This window comes from Lissotriton vulgaris, chromosome 5 (assembly GCF_964263255.1).
Source record: "Lissotriton vulgaris chromosome 5, aLisVul1.2, whole genome shotgun sequence".
Classification (NCBI taxonomy): Eukaryota; Metazoa; Chordata; class Amphibia; order Caudata; family Salamandridae; genus Lissotriton; species Lissotriton vulgaris.
The window spans coordinates 1692643289-1692661902 of record NC_141693.1 but is presented as its reverse complement, the minus strand read 5'-3'; positions in this window follow the sequence as shown (position 1 = coordinate 1692661902).

Below are 18614 nucleotides of genomic sequence, written 5' to 3'. Positions count from 1 at the left end.
ACATTATACTATGCATGGGCATCATCATGCCATAGATGGCTTCAGTATACCAGGAATTACCACAGTAATGACAGGGGAATCCTTAGGTCTGCTGTGGCTATTTTCATGCCTGGTTGGCCACAATGTGTACGTATTAATCACTGTTAGATCTGGGGGTCTCTAGTTGGCAATGGTATTCACCTTTGTCTAAATAGGGCCAAAGCCTGGAACAACCTACCTGCCAACCTTAGACTTACAGAAAATGAGAACAATTTCAGAAAACTTCTCAAGACATGGGTCTACCAACAACCAGACTCCTCTGTTTTGGCTGCCATTTAGTTTCATTCCTTCATCACACTCCACTTTTTCAGTTATCCTCCGCAGCTTGCTCAGCGCCATGATGCTCCCCTGGGAGCGAACGTCCGCGCTTTACAAATGCACATAAATATCAAATATCAAATATCATTACTTCTAGGTCAGGATAAGGGGATTACACTCCTTAATAACCCCTGCTCACCCCCTTGGTAGCTTGGCACAAGCAGACAGACTTATCTCAGAGGTAGTGTGTTAAGCATTTGTGAATATACACAGTAATACAGTGAAAACACTACAGATGGACACAACTAAGGTTTTATAAAAATAAGTATTCTTTATATAGACTTAACACAAGACCACAAACGACAAAAATCCACAATACTACACTTAAGGTGCTTAAAGATGATAAAACGTTGCTTAGTTCAAGTTGATGATAAATGCGACAAAGTTCTCAACAAAGCACCTGGATGCGTAACGCAAAGTAAACAAAAGTGGAGATGCGCCGGTTCCGTGACCTGGGGGAGATGATGCGTCGGGCCTCAATGCTTGCGCAGAGTAGGGGATGCATCGTGATCTTTACCGGTGCAGAGGGGATGCGTAGGTTCTCGGCCTGTTGCTGTGCACAAGATGGCGCCTTGATGCGATGCGATGATCCGGTTGAGATGCGAGACGGTGGCACCCTTGATGCGACGATGCGATGACGATGCGGTGACACCCTGGCAGCCTTGCGATGACTCTGTACTTTGGAGCCGCGACAAGCCCTGCGACACGCTTCTCCGATGATGCGATGGTGACTCTCTCGATGGCATCACGCTTCTCCGGTGATGCGACAGCAGGCAGCTTCGATGAACACACGCTTCTCCGGCAATGTGACGATTCAGCTGCGCCAGCGTCACGCTTCTTCTCGATGCATCTCGCTTCCAGCTCCCAGAGACACGCAAATGTCTGGAGTTGAGAATTCCCAGCAAGGGAATTCAGGGGGGAGCTGGAGGTGAAGTCTTTTGTCCTGAGACTTCAGCAGGAGGCAAGCATAGTTCAAGCCCTTGGAGAATATTCTGAAGATGATGAAAGTCCTTAAAAAGTTTCTTCTACTTTCCTCGGCAATGAAGCAACCACTGCAGGCCAACCCAGCAAACAGCACACTGGCAGAGGGGTAGTCAAACTCCTGCAGCTTCCTTGGTTCTTCTCCTTGGCAAAATGTTTCTTGTTCCAGAAGTGATCTAATTTCTTGGGATCAGGGTCCCAATATTTATACCCCAAAATCCTTTGTTCTCTGAAGGCAGAGAGGCCTCTGCCTAGTCCAAACCAATTCCTGAGCACTTTGTTTACATGACTCTCTTCTTCCTTTCACTGTGCAGGACAGAGACATCAGCCGCCCCACAGGAGGTGGAGCCAGCACATGGGAGGGAAGATACAGCTCTGGAGCACTTTGTTGACAAGATTCATTTTCTTCTTTCACATTGCAGGGCAGAGACATCAGACAAGCCATAGGAGGTGGATCCAGCATTGTAGAGGGAAGGCCCATCCCTATTCATTTCCCAGGTGAAACTTCTCCCTCCCATCTAGATGCAGATCTCTCTATTCACCACTGGGCTGCCCCAGCCTGTTTCCTGGAATCCCCCAGCCCTGTCACTCACAAACCCAGACAAGGTATACACAACCTAGCAGAGGCAGGCCTGGACAGTTAGGCAAGAAAATACCTACTTTCTAAAAGTGGTATTTTCAAACAAAGAATATTTAAAACCAACTTTACTAAAAGATGTATTTTATCATTCTGAGTTCAGGAATACTAAATTCGAATTTCTACCATGCTCCCTGAGTCAGTTAGGATTATAAGAATGTAATAATCTAACTGCCCATTCTGGTCTAGGGAGAACAGTTAGCCTTCAATAGTGGAAAACAAAAATGGCTGTAATTCACTATTAGGACATGCTACACACATCAGAGCATGTCCTACCTTATCCTTACAATGCACCCTGCCCATGGGCCTACCATAGGGGTGTCTAATATGAAGCAAAGGGAAGGTTTAGGGACTGGTAAGTGGGTGCACTTGGCCAAGTCGACATGGCAGTGCTAGACTGCCCATAGGCCTTGCAATGGCAGGCCTGAGACACACTTTACAAGCTGCTTCTGTGGGTGGCACAACCAGTGCTGCAAGCCCACCAGCAGCATTTGATTTACAGTCCCTGGGCACACATGGTGCACTGTACTAGGGGCTGAAAGGTAAATCTAATATCCCAATCATGGAATGACCAATTAATACATCAATTTAACATAGGGAGCACTTGCACTGTGGCACGGATTAGCAGTGGCACAGTGCCCAAAGCATAAAACCAGCAAAAACATATTAAAACAGAGGAGGCAATCCGTCAAAATGGAAGGAAGACTCACGCCAATGATGCCAGGTCAAACAATCACCATTAAGCCAGGCCCATCATTATGCAAAAAGTCACAAGAACCTCCAACATTATACCAGGGGTGTGCGCAACATATTTACAGCCTTACATGTATGTACACACTTACACATATACAAGTATATATATATATATATATATATATATATATATATATATATATATAGCATAAATATATATATATATATATATATATATATATATATATATATATATATATATATATATATATATATATATATATATATATGATTCCACACACCTCCGTGATTCCCCAGAGGTCAAAAAAGGATGGCACTCCAAGTCAGTGTATTAACCAAGATGGTTTATTGGCAGACCCCCCTGCCCCCTCGACAGACGCGTTTCACCTATTTGGCTTCCTCAACAAAAAAAAAAATTATATATATATATATATATATATATATATATATATATATATATATATATATATATATATATCAGGAACACTCCAAACTTCAACATACAAGAAAGGCACTGACTCCGTGAAATTTTGAATTCCAAATAAGTTTTAATCACTTATTGGCTGCTTGGCGCGTTTCGGCGGTAAGCACCCGCCTTGTTCACCACATCTCTGCAGTTTGTGGTTCAATTTATACCCCTGTGACACTCCATTACATCATGTGTGTTTGACTCTTATTTCATGGTAGCATACAGCTTGTTTTACATTTTTCTCGCCTTGTTGCCTTGGTTACATTGGCAGCGCTCGGTTTCGGCAGACATAGAAGAGTTCCTAGGGCATGCACATTCCTGTGTAACGTCATCCTCCCTTTCACGTTTTACTCGTTACTATAGAAACCTCGCCGTGGCCACAGCCTAGTGATTCCTTCATTAGAGCAGCGCGTTTGGCAAGTGCAGTACGGTAATAGATGTCTGCGGCGGTGTGTTGTGCCCAGTACGTAACCTGTTTGTTTAACGCTTTAAGTAGATCTTACGGTTTGCTCGCTAAGAAAATTATGTGTTGCTTATCCATGGCGGTGTATTGTGCCAAGACAGTGTGTCGTCTTAATATGACTATTAAAGTCAATGTTTGACTAGCGCGCTGGAACGAAGTATGCGTGGCCTGTCGTTCGCTTATGCGAGGGAAACCCATTACAAGTTCAGTGACTGTTTGGCTCATGTTGGTGAAGTATGTGGGAATGATTAGGAAGTTGGTCATATACTCCGCGATCTCAGTATAGACATGAGGGGGGACCCTGGTGTGATCTGCGTGCAGTGGAGCGCCCCACCCATGTGTATGGCACGGCCATGGTGCTCGGCATTTCTTACCGCTAACGCATGTACTTTAAGATACATCTTCTCCCAGTGGAAAGGTGATGTGTACATAATTAATAGAGAATAAAACAAAAGTTAATCAGTACTAAATTCACTTGTCTTTGCCCACACAATCTTTCTGTATAAGCCCAAGACCTTGTATATACATGAAAAATACATTTATTACTCCCCCAAAATTACCGTGATTAATTTACCTCATAAATTTGAATAGACAGTAGAGGACATAACAACTTAAATGCTGACATTTAGACGACATGCCTATTTACACTCGCTAAGCTACCAACAAATAATCTCAGAGTCTGGGGTCTGTAAATGTGTTTTACTTTATAGTACATTGGCGCTCCATTTCCCTCTGGGTAACTAAGAGCCCCTCTCTTCTTGTTTACACCGTCTGTAAATGTGCTCCTATATACAATGTGACGTGATTTAAAAAGATGAACAGTAGATGTTTCTTGGAAGGGAAAGGGGGAAAAACCCATAGGTTAAGGTTAGGCATCATTTTACTACACCAGGCTGTGACTTACAGATGTACACTGAGCGCTTCATCTGCGTTCAGGCCATTGGGTATTTTAGAGTTGAGGAGGATTATGTACCTCGATTCTAATCTCCTTAGGGTTAGGAGACGGTTTCCTCCCCTAATGTTTTTGGGGACACTGTCAATGACAAAGTATGACAGTGCTTCAATGTCACCTGCATGGACCAAGTTGATGTGTCTGGCCACAGGATAGGCCGGGTCATCATTTGTCACCGCTCGGAGGTGTTGGAGAACTCTAACATGGACTGGGTGGATGGTGCTCCCCACGTACTGTTTGCCACAAATACAGACCAAAACGTAAACTGCATAGTCCGTTTTGCAGGTGTATTTGTCTCGGATAGAGTATGGTTTAAGTCTGAAAGGTACCTCCACTTTGGTAGTGTTCATGCCATGCCTACAAGCCTTGCATTTAAAGCATTTTTTGAAACCCTTTTGGTTAGTTAGCCAATCCACAGATTTTTGGAGGATTGGGGCATTGCAGACTAGATGATTTCTCATGGATTTGGCCTTCCTGAATGCAATGGAGGGTCTATTCCCACACATTTCTCCGATAGTAGGATCATTTCTGACCAACGACCAGTGTTTAGTCAGTATTTTCCTAACTTGGGTGTGGTAGGTATTGAACCCTGTGATAAGTCTCGGGGGATCTTTAACAGGTGTTTGCGTGACAGGGACTTGTTTCTGAGTAAACAATAGGTCCTTTCTGTTAAGTGTTTTGCATTTCATATCTGCCTTTTTACAAGTTTTATAGCTGTACCCTCTTTTTTCCAATCTGGCAAACAGGTTTTCTTTGGTCTCAGTAAGCCCTGTTTTAGTACTACAATTTCTGGTCATGCGTAGGCAGTCCGCATATGGGATAGATTCCTTGAGGTTATGCGGATGAAAACTTTGCGCATGAAGCACTGAGTTTCCCGCGGTGTGTTTACGGTACGTTCTCGTTTGGATTTTGTTGTGTTCAATGTAGAGTTCAAGATCCAAGAATTGTATGGAGGTGGTGTTAGTGGTACATGTGAATTTTAGATTCAATGCATTGTCATTAATTTGTTCTGCAAATAGTTCAGCCTCTTCTTTAGATCCTTGCCATATTACAAAAATGTCGTCAATGTAGCGTTTGTACATGACTACATTTTTAGTCAGTGTGGCAGGGTGTTTGACTCCTAGTACCTGTTCCTCCCACCAGCCCATGTGAAGATTCGCATAGCTGGGAGAGAAACAGGTACCCATAGCTGAACCTTGAAGTTGTTTGTAGTGGAGTCTATTGAAGAGAAAAGTATTATTGGACAAACACCATTCTGTCATTTCTAATAACATTTTAGTATGGTTATACAATGTTATAGGTCTCTGCCCCAGAAAATGGCCGACGGCTCGTAGCCCGTCGTGATGTCTAATACTGGTATATAACGACTGCACATCTAAAGTCATGAATACATAGTCAGTTTCCCATTTCACATCGTAGATTTTGCGCAGAAAATCTCCAGTGTCATTAATGTATACCGGAAGTTTAGATACAAAGGGTTGTAGGAAATAGTCAATGAAGATGCTAGTGTTTTCAAACAGGCCACCAATTGCTGCAATTATGGGTCTTCCTGGCGGCACTTTCTCATTCTTGTGTATCTTAGGGATAAGGTACAGCTGTGGGGACACTGGGTAGTCTGTTTTCAAAAATTCGAACTCCTGTTTACTAAGGAGTCCAGTGCTTTTCCATTTATATAGTGCATTAGTGTATTTTTCTTGTATCCCAACAATGTGTGAAGGAGTGATCCTGGAGTAGCACTCCTGGTCTTGCAATTGTGACATGGCTTCCTTGTTGTACATTTCCAAAGGCCAGAGCACAATATTTCCCCCTTTGTCTGACCACCTGATCACAATGTCTGATCTAGCTTTGATTTTCTCCATTAACTTATTATATTCACAGTCTTTGTTTTGGTACCCTTCGAAGAATTCACTGGAGCTGCGCATCGACAGATCTTTCAAATCTTTTATCACACAGTCTGTGAAGAGGTCAAGCCCATCTTTCGGCATAGTCGGCATAAAGACAGAACGTGGTTTGAAATTAGTTCTCACAGTTGTATAGATGTCTATATCTGCCAATGAGGCTGCTGTTCCCGATGATACCAAATCATACTCATTATTGGATTCCAGATCAATCATATCTCTAAGTACATTCATGTTTGCCACACTCAATCCTTGGTCATCTTGAGTGCTGGATTGTATGTTGGCGACTTGGTAGGTCGTGTTGAAAAAGTGTTTTTGTAGCTTCAATTTACGCATATATTGAAAGAAATCTATTCTGGTTTGTGCGTAATCAAAATTTGTATTCGAACAGAAAGTCAAGCCCAAAGATAAAATTTCCAGTTCTTTTTGTGATAACTCCATATTGGAAAGGTTGATTACTGTGTTGTCTGCGCTATTTTTGTTGTTTGGCATTATCGTCGTTTGTTCTTTCTGTATTGTTTTTTTGTTGTTGTTTTTGCCGTTTCTTTTCCCCCACCGTCTGTCTTTTCTGCGGCGGCTTTTTGTTTTTGCTGAGAGTCCTGTTTTGCATTTGATTTGCGCCAATATTGGTGTGGTGTCCTGGGTCTTAGGGTGGTGAGGCGCTGTAGCTGTAAAAAAGCCAGCTCCTGTGCTGGTGTTGGTACTGGCCCTGTGGCTCCTGTGGCATTATTTGTTTCATTCTCTGATTCATAGTCTGTACTTAGTTCCGGTTCACTCTGTTCTCCAGGTGCCCCTGTATTGGTTGTGGCATTCGGTAGGGGTTGGCGCCTGACTTGATCATTTTTTCTGGCAAAAGTTTAAATTCTACCAGTCATGTAGTCCTTTCTATCTCGTTGAAATTTTATGGCTTTTCTTTCCTTGATTTCTTCTTCGTGTTTTAGGATCCTTACTTTTATTTCATCCAGTGCTTTAGAGATTTCTTCCTTGTTTTCTTTTGTGTCTAATTCTTTTATGATTTCTTCAATGCCGCTGATGAGTTTCTCTCTATCACTAGCCGCGTATTTGGTCAATATTTTGAGCATGTTCATGGATGCCTGCGCGCTGTTGTCTGTCCAATCTTGGAGCATGGCAGGGTCCGGATTTTCATAGGTGGGAGCAACTAGTATTCTTAATCCTCTGGGAACTCGGCCAACTTCAATGTATCTACTTAGGGATTTCACCTTCCACCATTTAGCCACCTCTTTTTTCCTCAGTTTCTCCAATTCTGCCAGTAGGTTTTTTGTCTCATCCTTTTTCCCTGCTTTGTCTTTGGGAACTGGCATGTTGTTGATATTATCCTCGCCTGTGTCAATGTCTTGGAAGATGTCTAGTGCCGCCTCTTCCCGTTCCCTTTCCCATTCCACAGCCATTGTTGGTTAAGCGTTTTTGGATACAAAAGTTGTTTGGAAAATTTCACTGCCCATATGGTGCGCTTTCGCACCTGGGCTACCTCTCCCTTGAACCTCGCTCTTGCAGCTTTACCGCTAGATCTGTTCTCCCACACACGTATCAGCCTTACCTGGCAATCCCCGACTGCCCTCCGGTGATCGTGGATTCCAGTCAGGCTGTCCGTGGCGTTTTCGCAGAACCACTCGGTTGCTCCTTGCTTGCAGTGATGGTTCCGGGGGGCGCTGTGTGTCTCTCGTCGAGAAAGTTTACCAAAGAAAATTCGTCCTTTTCTGCCACAGCGCAGCCAGATCGAGGAGGGTCAGTGTTGGATCTCCAGGACAGGAGATCCTATAAATCAGGAACACTCCAAACTTCACCATACAAGAAAGGCACTGACTCCGTGAAATTTGGAATTCCAAATAAGTTTTAATCACTTATTGGCTGCTTGACGCGTTTCGGCGGTAAGCACCCGCCTTGTTCACAACATCTCTGCAGTTTGTGGTTCAATTTATACCCCTGTGACACTCCATTACATCATGTGTGTTTGACTCTTATTTCATGGTAGCATACAGCTTGTTTTACATTTTTCTCGCCTCGTTGCCTTGGTTACATTGGCAGCGCTCGGTTTCGGCAGACATAGAAGAGTTCCTAGGGCATGCACATTCCTGTGTAACGTCATCCTCCCTTTCACGTTTTACTCGTTACTATAGAAACCTCGCCGTGGCCACAGCCGAGTGATTCCTTCATTAGAGCAGCGCGTTTGGCAAGTGCAGTACGGTAATAGATGTCTGCGGCGGTGTGTTGTGCCCAGTACGTAACCTGTTTGTTTAACGCATTAAGTAGATCTTACGGTTTGCGCGCTAAGAAAATTATGTGTTGCTTATCCGTGGCGGTGTATTGCGCCAAGACAGTGTGTCGTCTTAATATGACTATTAAAGTCAATGTTTGACTAGCGTGCTGGAACGAAGTATGCGTGGCCTGTCGTTCGCTTATGCGAGGGAAACCCATTACAAGTTCAGTGGCTGTTTGGCTCATGTTGGTGAAGTATGTGGGAATGATTAGGAAATTGGTCATATACTCCGCGATCTCAGTATAGACATATATATATATATTTATGCTATCTCGAGCATGCACAGACATGCAGCTTCCCATTACATATGCAGGTTTTCCCCTCTGTCTGGAGAAGCAATGCAGCACAACTTTAGATCCTCAGACTGATGGGGGAAAATAGGTGAGACACTGCTCAATCACATTCGTGGGCAACCCGCAGATTGCTCGGGGGCACCTTTTATAGTGAAAGAAAGTATATAAAATGTCAAGTTTCAGCTTCTGGTTCACCCAGAAAGTGTCATTCTTAAGATGAGCACTATTGAGCCAGTGACAAGACCACTGAATGGCTTTGTAAAGAGAAAAGCGTGTAAACATGAATATTCACTTCCGAAGCACTGCATAATAAAGTGCCCTTAAAATATGAGAAGCCAAAAGTAAATGTAAAAAGAGTCTTTTTTCTGTACTATTCAGTGCAGGAACTTAATGTGATATGCGCTCTGCAAACTCATGTTACAAAATATGCATCAGTTTTACCGCGAAGAAGATTTGGTTATAACTCCATGAAATGACCGACAACATTGGCATGGTCAGGTGATTCCAGATAGATGTGCATTTATCGACAAAATTTTAGCGGTGACTTCTCCATTCTTGCAAAGAAGTAGCAGAGTTCCTCAAAACAAGCAGGATAGATACAAATGTGTCCGACTCATAACAGTGAAAAAGATTGTGGCATTTGTGGGCTCTTAGAAACGGTGGTGCCTTACCTCATTTGGTGAGCCCACAGGACAGACAGGTGCTGCTGAGCCCCAGCTGTGGTGGTTGTGGATGTTTGCTACTGGTGTCTTGCTGTCATTTCTACTCTGCCCTCTGGGTGGGCTCTACAAACTGAGCCAAGTGCAACCCTTTCTCCACTTGACTCTCGTGGTAGTAGGGGGAAGCAGTCCAAGCCTTCTAAGGGAGGAAGTGGGGTAAGAACTTAATACTCAACAATCAACCAAAAGACTGGGGGGGGGGAGATTTACAAGAAGGTGCCACAGCGTGGCAACGCACGCCCTTTGGCTGCGCCACGCTGCAGCACTTTCAGAGCACAGGAATGCGACATATTTATAATATGTTGCATTCCTGTGCTCTCCCCTGAGCCGGTGCACAAACTGCAGCCATGCGCCAGCACAGGCACCCATGGCCCATTGTGCAAGGATGCCTACGTCATGGGGAGATTGTTTTTGTGCAGGAAGGGGCACCTTCCTGCACAAAAACAATCACTACAGGCATTTTCCTCTTTCAATACATGCTGTAGAGGTGAAAAACGAGGAGAAATGAAAACATCTCTCCACGTTGCACCTCGCTTCACCACCCCTAGGGTAGCGTACCATACTGACGCATTTCCAGGTTTATGGTAAATCTAGAAATGTGTCCGGTTCCGCGGATGTTGCGTGGGAACACCCACAGCAACACCCATGGAACGCCCCTTTCAAAAAGTGCTGCATGTAAAGGGGCCGTATTTACAAGGACAGGGAAAGCCACGCAGGATGGCTTTTCCTGTCCTAGTAAATATGGGTCAGTGTAATGCGCTGCCAGTGCGCCACAAAAAGTGACGTACTGGCAGCGCAAGGGGCTTGCAAATCCACCCCACAATATTCAATGTCCAGCCCAGTGTTTCTCCTTTTTTAAAAGCAAGTACATTAATCACACAACAAACCGAAATACTATACAATGCGATTAATGGTGTTCTTACCTTTCCAAGCAGGCCGAGGTTTCCAGTGTAGGGAATAGTTGTCAGACCTAAGCAAGATAGTGACCCATACCCTTCTGGGTCACAACAGGCAGAGCAGTATTTAAAGGCTGTACAGAGCAGTATTTAAAGGTGCAATCTCGACCAGTGTTCACCCAGCAAATGTATGTGTTGATGGATATAGCCCTTCTTCCAGTTTTATGCAGCTCCCCTTCCATTTACACCGTTGTTACTTTATCGGGTTCCTGCAGATAGCTTCGCTAGGCAGGATTCATTGTGCTGTTACTACTTACAACTCACTCCTCCTCATTCATCTGCTTTCATCTTCAACTCTCTGGATTCACCCTGTTAGCAAAGCTGCCCCAGGGCCTCAAGTTGGTTAGTGGAATAATAAATGATTGCTTGTACTTGACATACCAGTCACCTCGTTGTAGAGTGTGTTCAAACTTTGCTTACAGATGGTGATAAGGGGGCTCATACGGTGGATACTCCAGTGTTTCTCCATTTTCATTTCCTGCTCTCCTATTTTCCCAGGACCTGGTCCTAAGTACTTCTGGTTACTAGAAAAGTAAAAATAATCTGAGGCTTTTGAGAGCATGGACCTATCTGCTTGGATTCCTGCTGTAGTCACATTCCTGACACTTATTATATGATTGCAAGAGGACCAAATGCATTGACAGAAACTTAAGACGAACACCTAAAGAATTGAAATGATAGGATAAGACACATTTTTATTGAGGAGCGCTAGCAGACAAGTTGAATGAACTGCTTAAATCACATTTTACCTCTACATAAAAATTCAATCTCAAAGTATTGAGTCACTGCGAGATAAAGCCATATACCTTCTCTTTCTTCTATTTTTATACATTGGATCAAATACGTGTCTTTGCGAAAACTGATTTTAATAGGGTGTGATACAATAGGTCACACGGTCAAGATTACAAATGCATAAAAATGAATTTATGATGAATGATATGTAGCACAATCCTATTCTTTTATACAACACAGCAGTAAATGTCCTTAAGAAGAGTTATAATGAACACTGCATGGATATGGGCAAATAGTATCTGTAAGTAATAGACAGAATACCTTAAAACTGAGTTGATTTAACTCTTTCCCTAATGAGGATCATAGCCTTGGAAGAACTATTCAGCAGCCCTTTGCTAACAAAGTATCCACAGAATAGTAAAGATAGCCCTGTCTCTATCCTCGTGTTTCAGTGTCTGTATCTCTACATTCCGACACGCGAATGCAGACCATACACCTCCACTACGTCAGAAAGCTGTCATCATCCTTCCTCTTCTGTCATGCTAAACCAGGGGTATCCAAAATGTTTGCCATTGGCATCAGTACTCACATACACATGCGCACACAAAGTCCTGCTACCACACATGTATCACAGGCTCATACCTTCCCATCTCAAAAGGTGGTGACTGACACTGGTCAGAAGACAAAAAGGGTAAGGCAGACTTAACAAGTACAGGGCTGATCAGAAAAATGTGTTCCAGTCTGGCAGGGATTCTGGGGGATAACAACAGAGTCTCTTCTGTGTCATACTATGCAGTGGGGCTGAAATGTGATACAGAACCAAATCTATGTGCCTGTCACTGGTTATAGAGAAAGTGTGTTTAGTCAGTTTCTATTGATGTGTTGACACTACTGTGAAACAGTGAACAACTGATATAGCAAAGAAATGGAAATTCATTTTTTTGATAGACAGTGTGTCCCTTTCTACTTAGACTGACTTTGAAGCCTCTAAAGTCTTTAGATAGTTATGGAGAGGTAAAAATAGGAAACATATAGGCAGGCTGCCCCGTAGGAATCAATGTTGAGACATCAGCTATTGCTAAATGGACCCTAAAACACTGTGGAGAAGACCCCTTTGAATTGATTGCTGCCCAGTTCTGAGGTATAAGCAGGGATAAGCAGTCACAGGTTCACCCGTCAGAGACTCTTCCATCTTTTTCCTGGGACAAGAAGCCCTCCCTTTCATGTCCCATGTCATCAACAATCAATTGGCGTGTGATGTTATGTTTTTTTTGTTTGATCTGTTTAATAAAGTTTTTGCTTAGATGATACATTCGACAGGCAGATACATTATCAATGGAACCAGTAGGTCGTCTCCCAAACAAATGTCACAAAAACATTATATCAGTATTTGCACATATAAAATATAGTAATCTGTGGCCCTGTACCACATCACCTTACAACATAATAAAGGAGAGAAATAAAGTCAATCTGAACTAGTCACCTTTACCTTATGAAATCACATTGCAATATACATGTTGACTCCCTGCATATATCCTGTAGGGCTTCTCTCAGCTATGTTGCTTCGCCCAAACTTATGATCAAACGATCTTACATGTAACATTTATCTTTTAAACCAACCAGTGGAGAAACAGGGGAGGAGAGCTGGGGAGCTTAGGTGGGGAGGGGGAAGAGGTACAATATCAGCCACAATAATACCAATTACACAATTATACATACACATACTGTGTCACTATATAGTTATCGCTTATTGGTCTGAGGTGCTTCGTGCATGTTATATTTTCCAAACCAGCTTTTTTAAGTTCATGTTGCAACACCACCGTTGACTAGTGTTAGTCAATGTTAGGAGTGTCATGGGGGTCATCCAGATCTATAGTCGCTTGGAGCGTGCACAAAATTGTGTTCCAGGCTAGTGAGATGGGATATTTACGCAAGCCTAACATATCTTCTCTTTCTAATGAAACTGCCTCTGCCTTGGCCCAGTTCAGCATAGATTGGGACCATGCCTTTAGTGATGGGGGTCTCCTGCCTTCCAACAGTGAGTGATAAGTGTTTTCGCAACTACCATCTCCAGGTCTAGGAATTGAGATGATGCTTTGTGCTTTTTGCTTCTAGGGAATATCCCCGTTATGCAGGCCACCCACAAGTTTGGCAACACTCTGTCAGTGCAGGTAGACAAAAATTGGATCACCCTGTGCCAATAGGACTGCAGTTTGGGGCATGCCCATAACACATGTAGCAGACCAGCATCTACCAATTTGCAGCGAGGGCAGCATGCATCAGTTCTGTCAAAATATCTGTGAATTTTATCGGGGAATAAGTACGCCCTATGAATTATATAAACCTGGATCAGCCTAAATCTAGCATTTCTGGGGATCTGCCTAGGACTCTCCAACATCATGGCCCATTCCTTAGAAGTACATTGTCATGCCATATCTGTCTCCCATTTATTACACAGCGGCCCCAAATCCATCTTAGTGTGATCTCGTATTGACTCTGCGCACCACTTTACTAGATGTCACCCTTGCCCATCACTTGTACATATTGCATTAGGAGGTGCTTAGGAGGTTCCTGTGAGATGTACCCTCAATGTCGCCCCAGCATGGCCATCCAGGAAGCGTGGTTTAACGATTGTCCAGAAGGAACGCCCTCTTCCCCAGACAAGGAGCGAAAGGGTCGCAACACACCCTCCGTGTACAGCTCTTCCAATGTATGCATACCTGCTCCATACAATAGTGTGATTAGACTAAGGAAATAGGGTTCAAATCCAAAGCATCGAAGCTCCTCAAACATATACTGCCATTCAACAGTGTCATAGGCTTTTTCTAAGTCTAACACTAGGCAGCCAGCTGTTGGCCAGTCCTGTGCGACACTCTGCATCACCCGAAAAGGTCTGCGTATGTTAAGCGATGCGCTTCCAGCTGGCACAAAACCGTTATGATCTTGTTGGACCAGATATTGAGTTACAGGTGCCAGTCTACCTGCCAGGATCTATGCTAAGACCTTATAATCGCCATTCAGGAGCGCTACGTGCCAATAAGCACTTATGTGAGTGGGATCTCTGCCCGGCTAAGGAATTGTGATCAGCGTGGCTTCCGTTAAAGATGCAGGAAGGGGAATACCTTCCAATGCTTCCTTATAAACCTTAAGTAGATGCGGGCTTAGCAGATCAGCATATGTTTTATAGATTTCGTGGGGAAAACCATCAGGGCCTGGCACCTTGCCAGATGGCAGCGCTCGTATTGTACCCTTGCCTTCTTCTAATGTAAGCTGGGCATCTAATTCTGTTCAGGCGTGAGACTGGGGAAGGAAAGGCCACCCAGAAAAGCATGCAGTTCAGACCCAGAGGCGTTCAAGGCAGATTTTTATAATTTCGCAAAATGTGAAGTCAATTCACTATGGATTTCAAGCTGAGTATATCTGAGCCCGCCCCCCTCCCGGAGACCTGAGAGCAGTGATGGGTGCCGTACAGTGGCGGCTGGTGGATTTTAAAAGTGGTGCAGCGAAAATGTTGTACCGCAATGTAATAAGCGAGCGTGCAAGCCCGAACTGCAAAAGGAGGGTGGGGGGGGGGGCTGGAATAGTCCTGTCTTTGATGTAGTGGTACTGGTTTGCAGTGGCGGCTGGTGGATTTTAAAAGTGGTGGGCGAAAATGTTGTACCGCAATGTAATAAGCGAGCGTGCAAGCCCAAACTGCAAAAGGAGGGTGGGGGGGCTGGAATAGTCCTGTCTTTGATGTAGTGGTACTGGTTTGGAATCATGTCATGTTGTAAATATTTTGGCAAACAAGCTGCATTTCAACCAGACTGTACACACCCGCTCCCTCAGCACAGTACTCGGGCCACGGAGCTCCAGATTAAATGCAGAGCGGTGGCCCCTCTGTGTACCTTTCAGGGGGGCCCCCTCAACTTTCGTTACGCCACTGGCTCCCAGTAAAGCCAAGACCTTGCAATGCTTCCAGTGAACCAAAGCTGCCAAGGGCAATGTTTAGCTGTCGATTATTCCCAACAGTGATGGATACCCAATGCCTGCCAGCCAGTGTCACTAGTGCCGGAATGGCTGGGGCCCCGAGTTGAGGTAGGAATGTCCATTTGTCTCCGGTAGGTGAAATCTTAAGAATGACTCAGGCATTATTGTGCAACCGCGTCTGTCACCTCCCACTGCCTCGTGCCCGGTAATAGGTTTGAGCTAATAATAGCTGAATTAGTCACATTTATTGTCTGAACTCGAGGTCTTCTTTTTGCGGAGCTGGAGGGCGGAGCTCCCTGTCTTCCATGGTGAATCGCTGTGTGCGTTTAGTTTTGTGACTGCGATCAAAAGTACATTTAGTGGCTCTTGGTTGTACTTTCAGTTGTAAGTACTTAAAGTTGTGCGTCTGAGTGCCAAGTATAGTATTTTCACAAAGGTTTCAAAGAACTTTAGTCTGACTGATGTATGAGACGCCCATTTATTACAGACAGCCCGTGGAAGAAAAACAGGCCTTTGGCTATGGCTAAATGAATTGTTTTGAAACCTCTTAGCACAGCTTTATACAGGCTCTACAGTCTGGACACACCCGAGAGAGTGGGGGGGGGGTCTCGCTGCGAAGGGGATGGGGGGGAGGCGGTATAATTATAAATAATAAAAATCAAACTTACCTGCTTCCCACCTTTAAGTTCCCAGCAGTCAGACTCCCGATTCCCGCCGTTCTGGTTTTCGACGAATTCCCAGGGTGCTGCTCGTCAACAGGAAGGCTTCAGGCAGCCTCCCTCCCCTCCATGGCAGCCGGCGCTGATTGGTTCGGCCGGCTGCCCTAACCGCGTCATTCTTCCTAGTCTGCATCCTGCAGAACGGAGAGAGGGAGGAGGCTTGGGGGAGTGGCTTGCCCACTGTTGCTAATACTGTCTGTTTGGACAGCCTCTCAGGCTGTCCAAACAGTCCGTATTCACAACAGTGGGCAAGCCACTCCCCCAAGCCACTCCCCCCCTGCCCTGAGGCTCGACTCGAGTAACCAGGAAGTTCTGCAGTGCTGACTGCTTTCTCGCCGTGCGAGAAGGGCAGGCAGAAACAAATGGTAGTTATAAATAAATAACTACCATTTGTTTCTGCCTTCTTCTCGCACGGCGAGAAGGCAAGGGGGGCGGCGCCCAAACGCCCCCATTGAAGAACTGCCGCTGGCCCGTAGATTGTACCTGTTTGACCAACCAAGCCAGAAGAGGCCCTGATCGGTCAGCTTTAGCATGTGCTGACGCTGGGTGTGCTGCAAAGTTTAAACATCTTTGGCTTTCGAGAGGTTCTGCATGCTTCCTGCATGCCTCCAACAAAGGGGCAGTCTCTGGAGCATCTACTATCGCTTGAGTTTCTAATGACAACAACTCCCTTTCTACAGAGAGTAGTTCCTGCTCTACTTGTTGCCGCAGCCCACAACCCTGTCCCAGACACTTCCCGTGAAGAGCAACTTTCATGGCTGCCCACTCTACCATAGATTTCGAGGCAGACCCGGAGTTATGCATACATAAAGTGGTCGCCTATAGCCCCCGCCACCGAGTCTTGGAAGACTGGGTCCTCGAGCATCGTCAGTTGCAGTCGCCACGTAGGGATGCTAGGGATACCTAGTGTGACAAAATGTGGCATAATGTGGGTTGTGATCGGAGTGCGTACGACCCCAATAATCCGAGGCTGTTATGTAAGGGATAAGGGAGTGAGAGCTAAAAGAAAACCTAATCTGAAATGCAAGTCATGGGGCACTAAACAGAAAAAATATACCTTCACGTCGGGATTCCAATGCCTTCTGACATTGATCAGGTCCCATCCGCATGCCCAACCGCTTAGCAGCGTAGAATTAGCAAAGGCAGTCATACCTCTAAGTGGGGGGAAGGATCTGTCCAGACCCCTGTCCATGACACTATTAAAGTCACCTCCAATCAGCCATGGTATATCACACCATTTAGTCAGCAATTGAGATACCAGTCTAAGAAATTGGCCCTGATCTGTGTTAGGAGCATAAACGTTCCCCAACAGGATGTATCGCCCATCCAATTTGCCTATCAGGAATACATTCCTACCCTCTTTGTCAGTAATGACCTCTTCCACTGCAAAATGCGTGCCTGGCCAAATCCAGATTAAGGCCCCCTCCCCCAATTAATGAATAGTTAGTAGCATATACTTTACCCCTCCATTTACGTTGCAGTCTAACTGTTTCCACCCCAATTTAAATGTGTCTCTTGTAGCAATGCGTACATTGTGTCACTTAAGCGAAAAGTAAACCACATATCTGCGAGAGGGCGTCCGGAGACCCCGTACATTCCAAGTAATTATCTTGTGGTCTATCCCAAAACTATGTTATGTGAAACTTGCGATGCACCTCGACCTATTTGTGCATTTATGTGCATGAATCGGCAATGTCCCGAAGTGCCTCCCATACCTCCCAGTAGGGCTCCCACAGTCAAAAGGGAAAAGGGTACCCTAATAGGGTAAAGGAAAATATTATAAGAGCAGTCCCCTTTAAACACGGGGTGATATGCAAACCTAACAAATAATCACGCAGCTGCTTGCCCAACTGATTCCCTGTAGAAGGGAGAATTGGAGGGGATGTGTAACTGTAAGGGGCACCCCACTATGAATCCCAGGTAGCTCATAATCCTGTTTAGAAAGATATGTGTAACGGAGAATAACCCATAGGTGCTGTATGTAAACCCTTGTGCAGCACCCATTAAACAAGCAACATTAAGCAATAGGACAATTCAAAAGTTGCTCTTTCAAGGCAGCCCTTTGGATAGTTTGTGATGCAGGAGTTGCTCTCAGGCTGTTTGATACAATACCATCTAAAGTCTGAGGTGTGACATGTTGCATTCGAAATGACACAGAGTCCGATAGCCCGACTTCTGACGAGTCTCCATCCCCAGAGGAGTGAATCAAGGTTCCAACTTTATCAACCAGCTCCACAGCTGCAGCCATTTCTTCCGCAATCCGAACCACAGCCTGACGCTCTTGACGAATTTGGTCCCGGCCAGGCACCACAGAGAGGCCAGGGTGCCACCTCCTAGGCCTACACCGGTGATTTCTGTCCCCCCCGACTGCCTCGGTTCTCCAGGTGTCCAGCGGCCCCATAGGACGTGGCTCTGAGTACTGCCCCGATGTCTCCAGCCAGTCCCAGACATCTTGTGGCATGTCACAAAACTTGGTT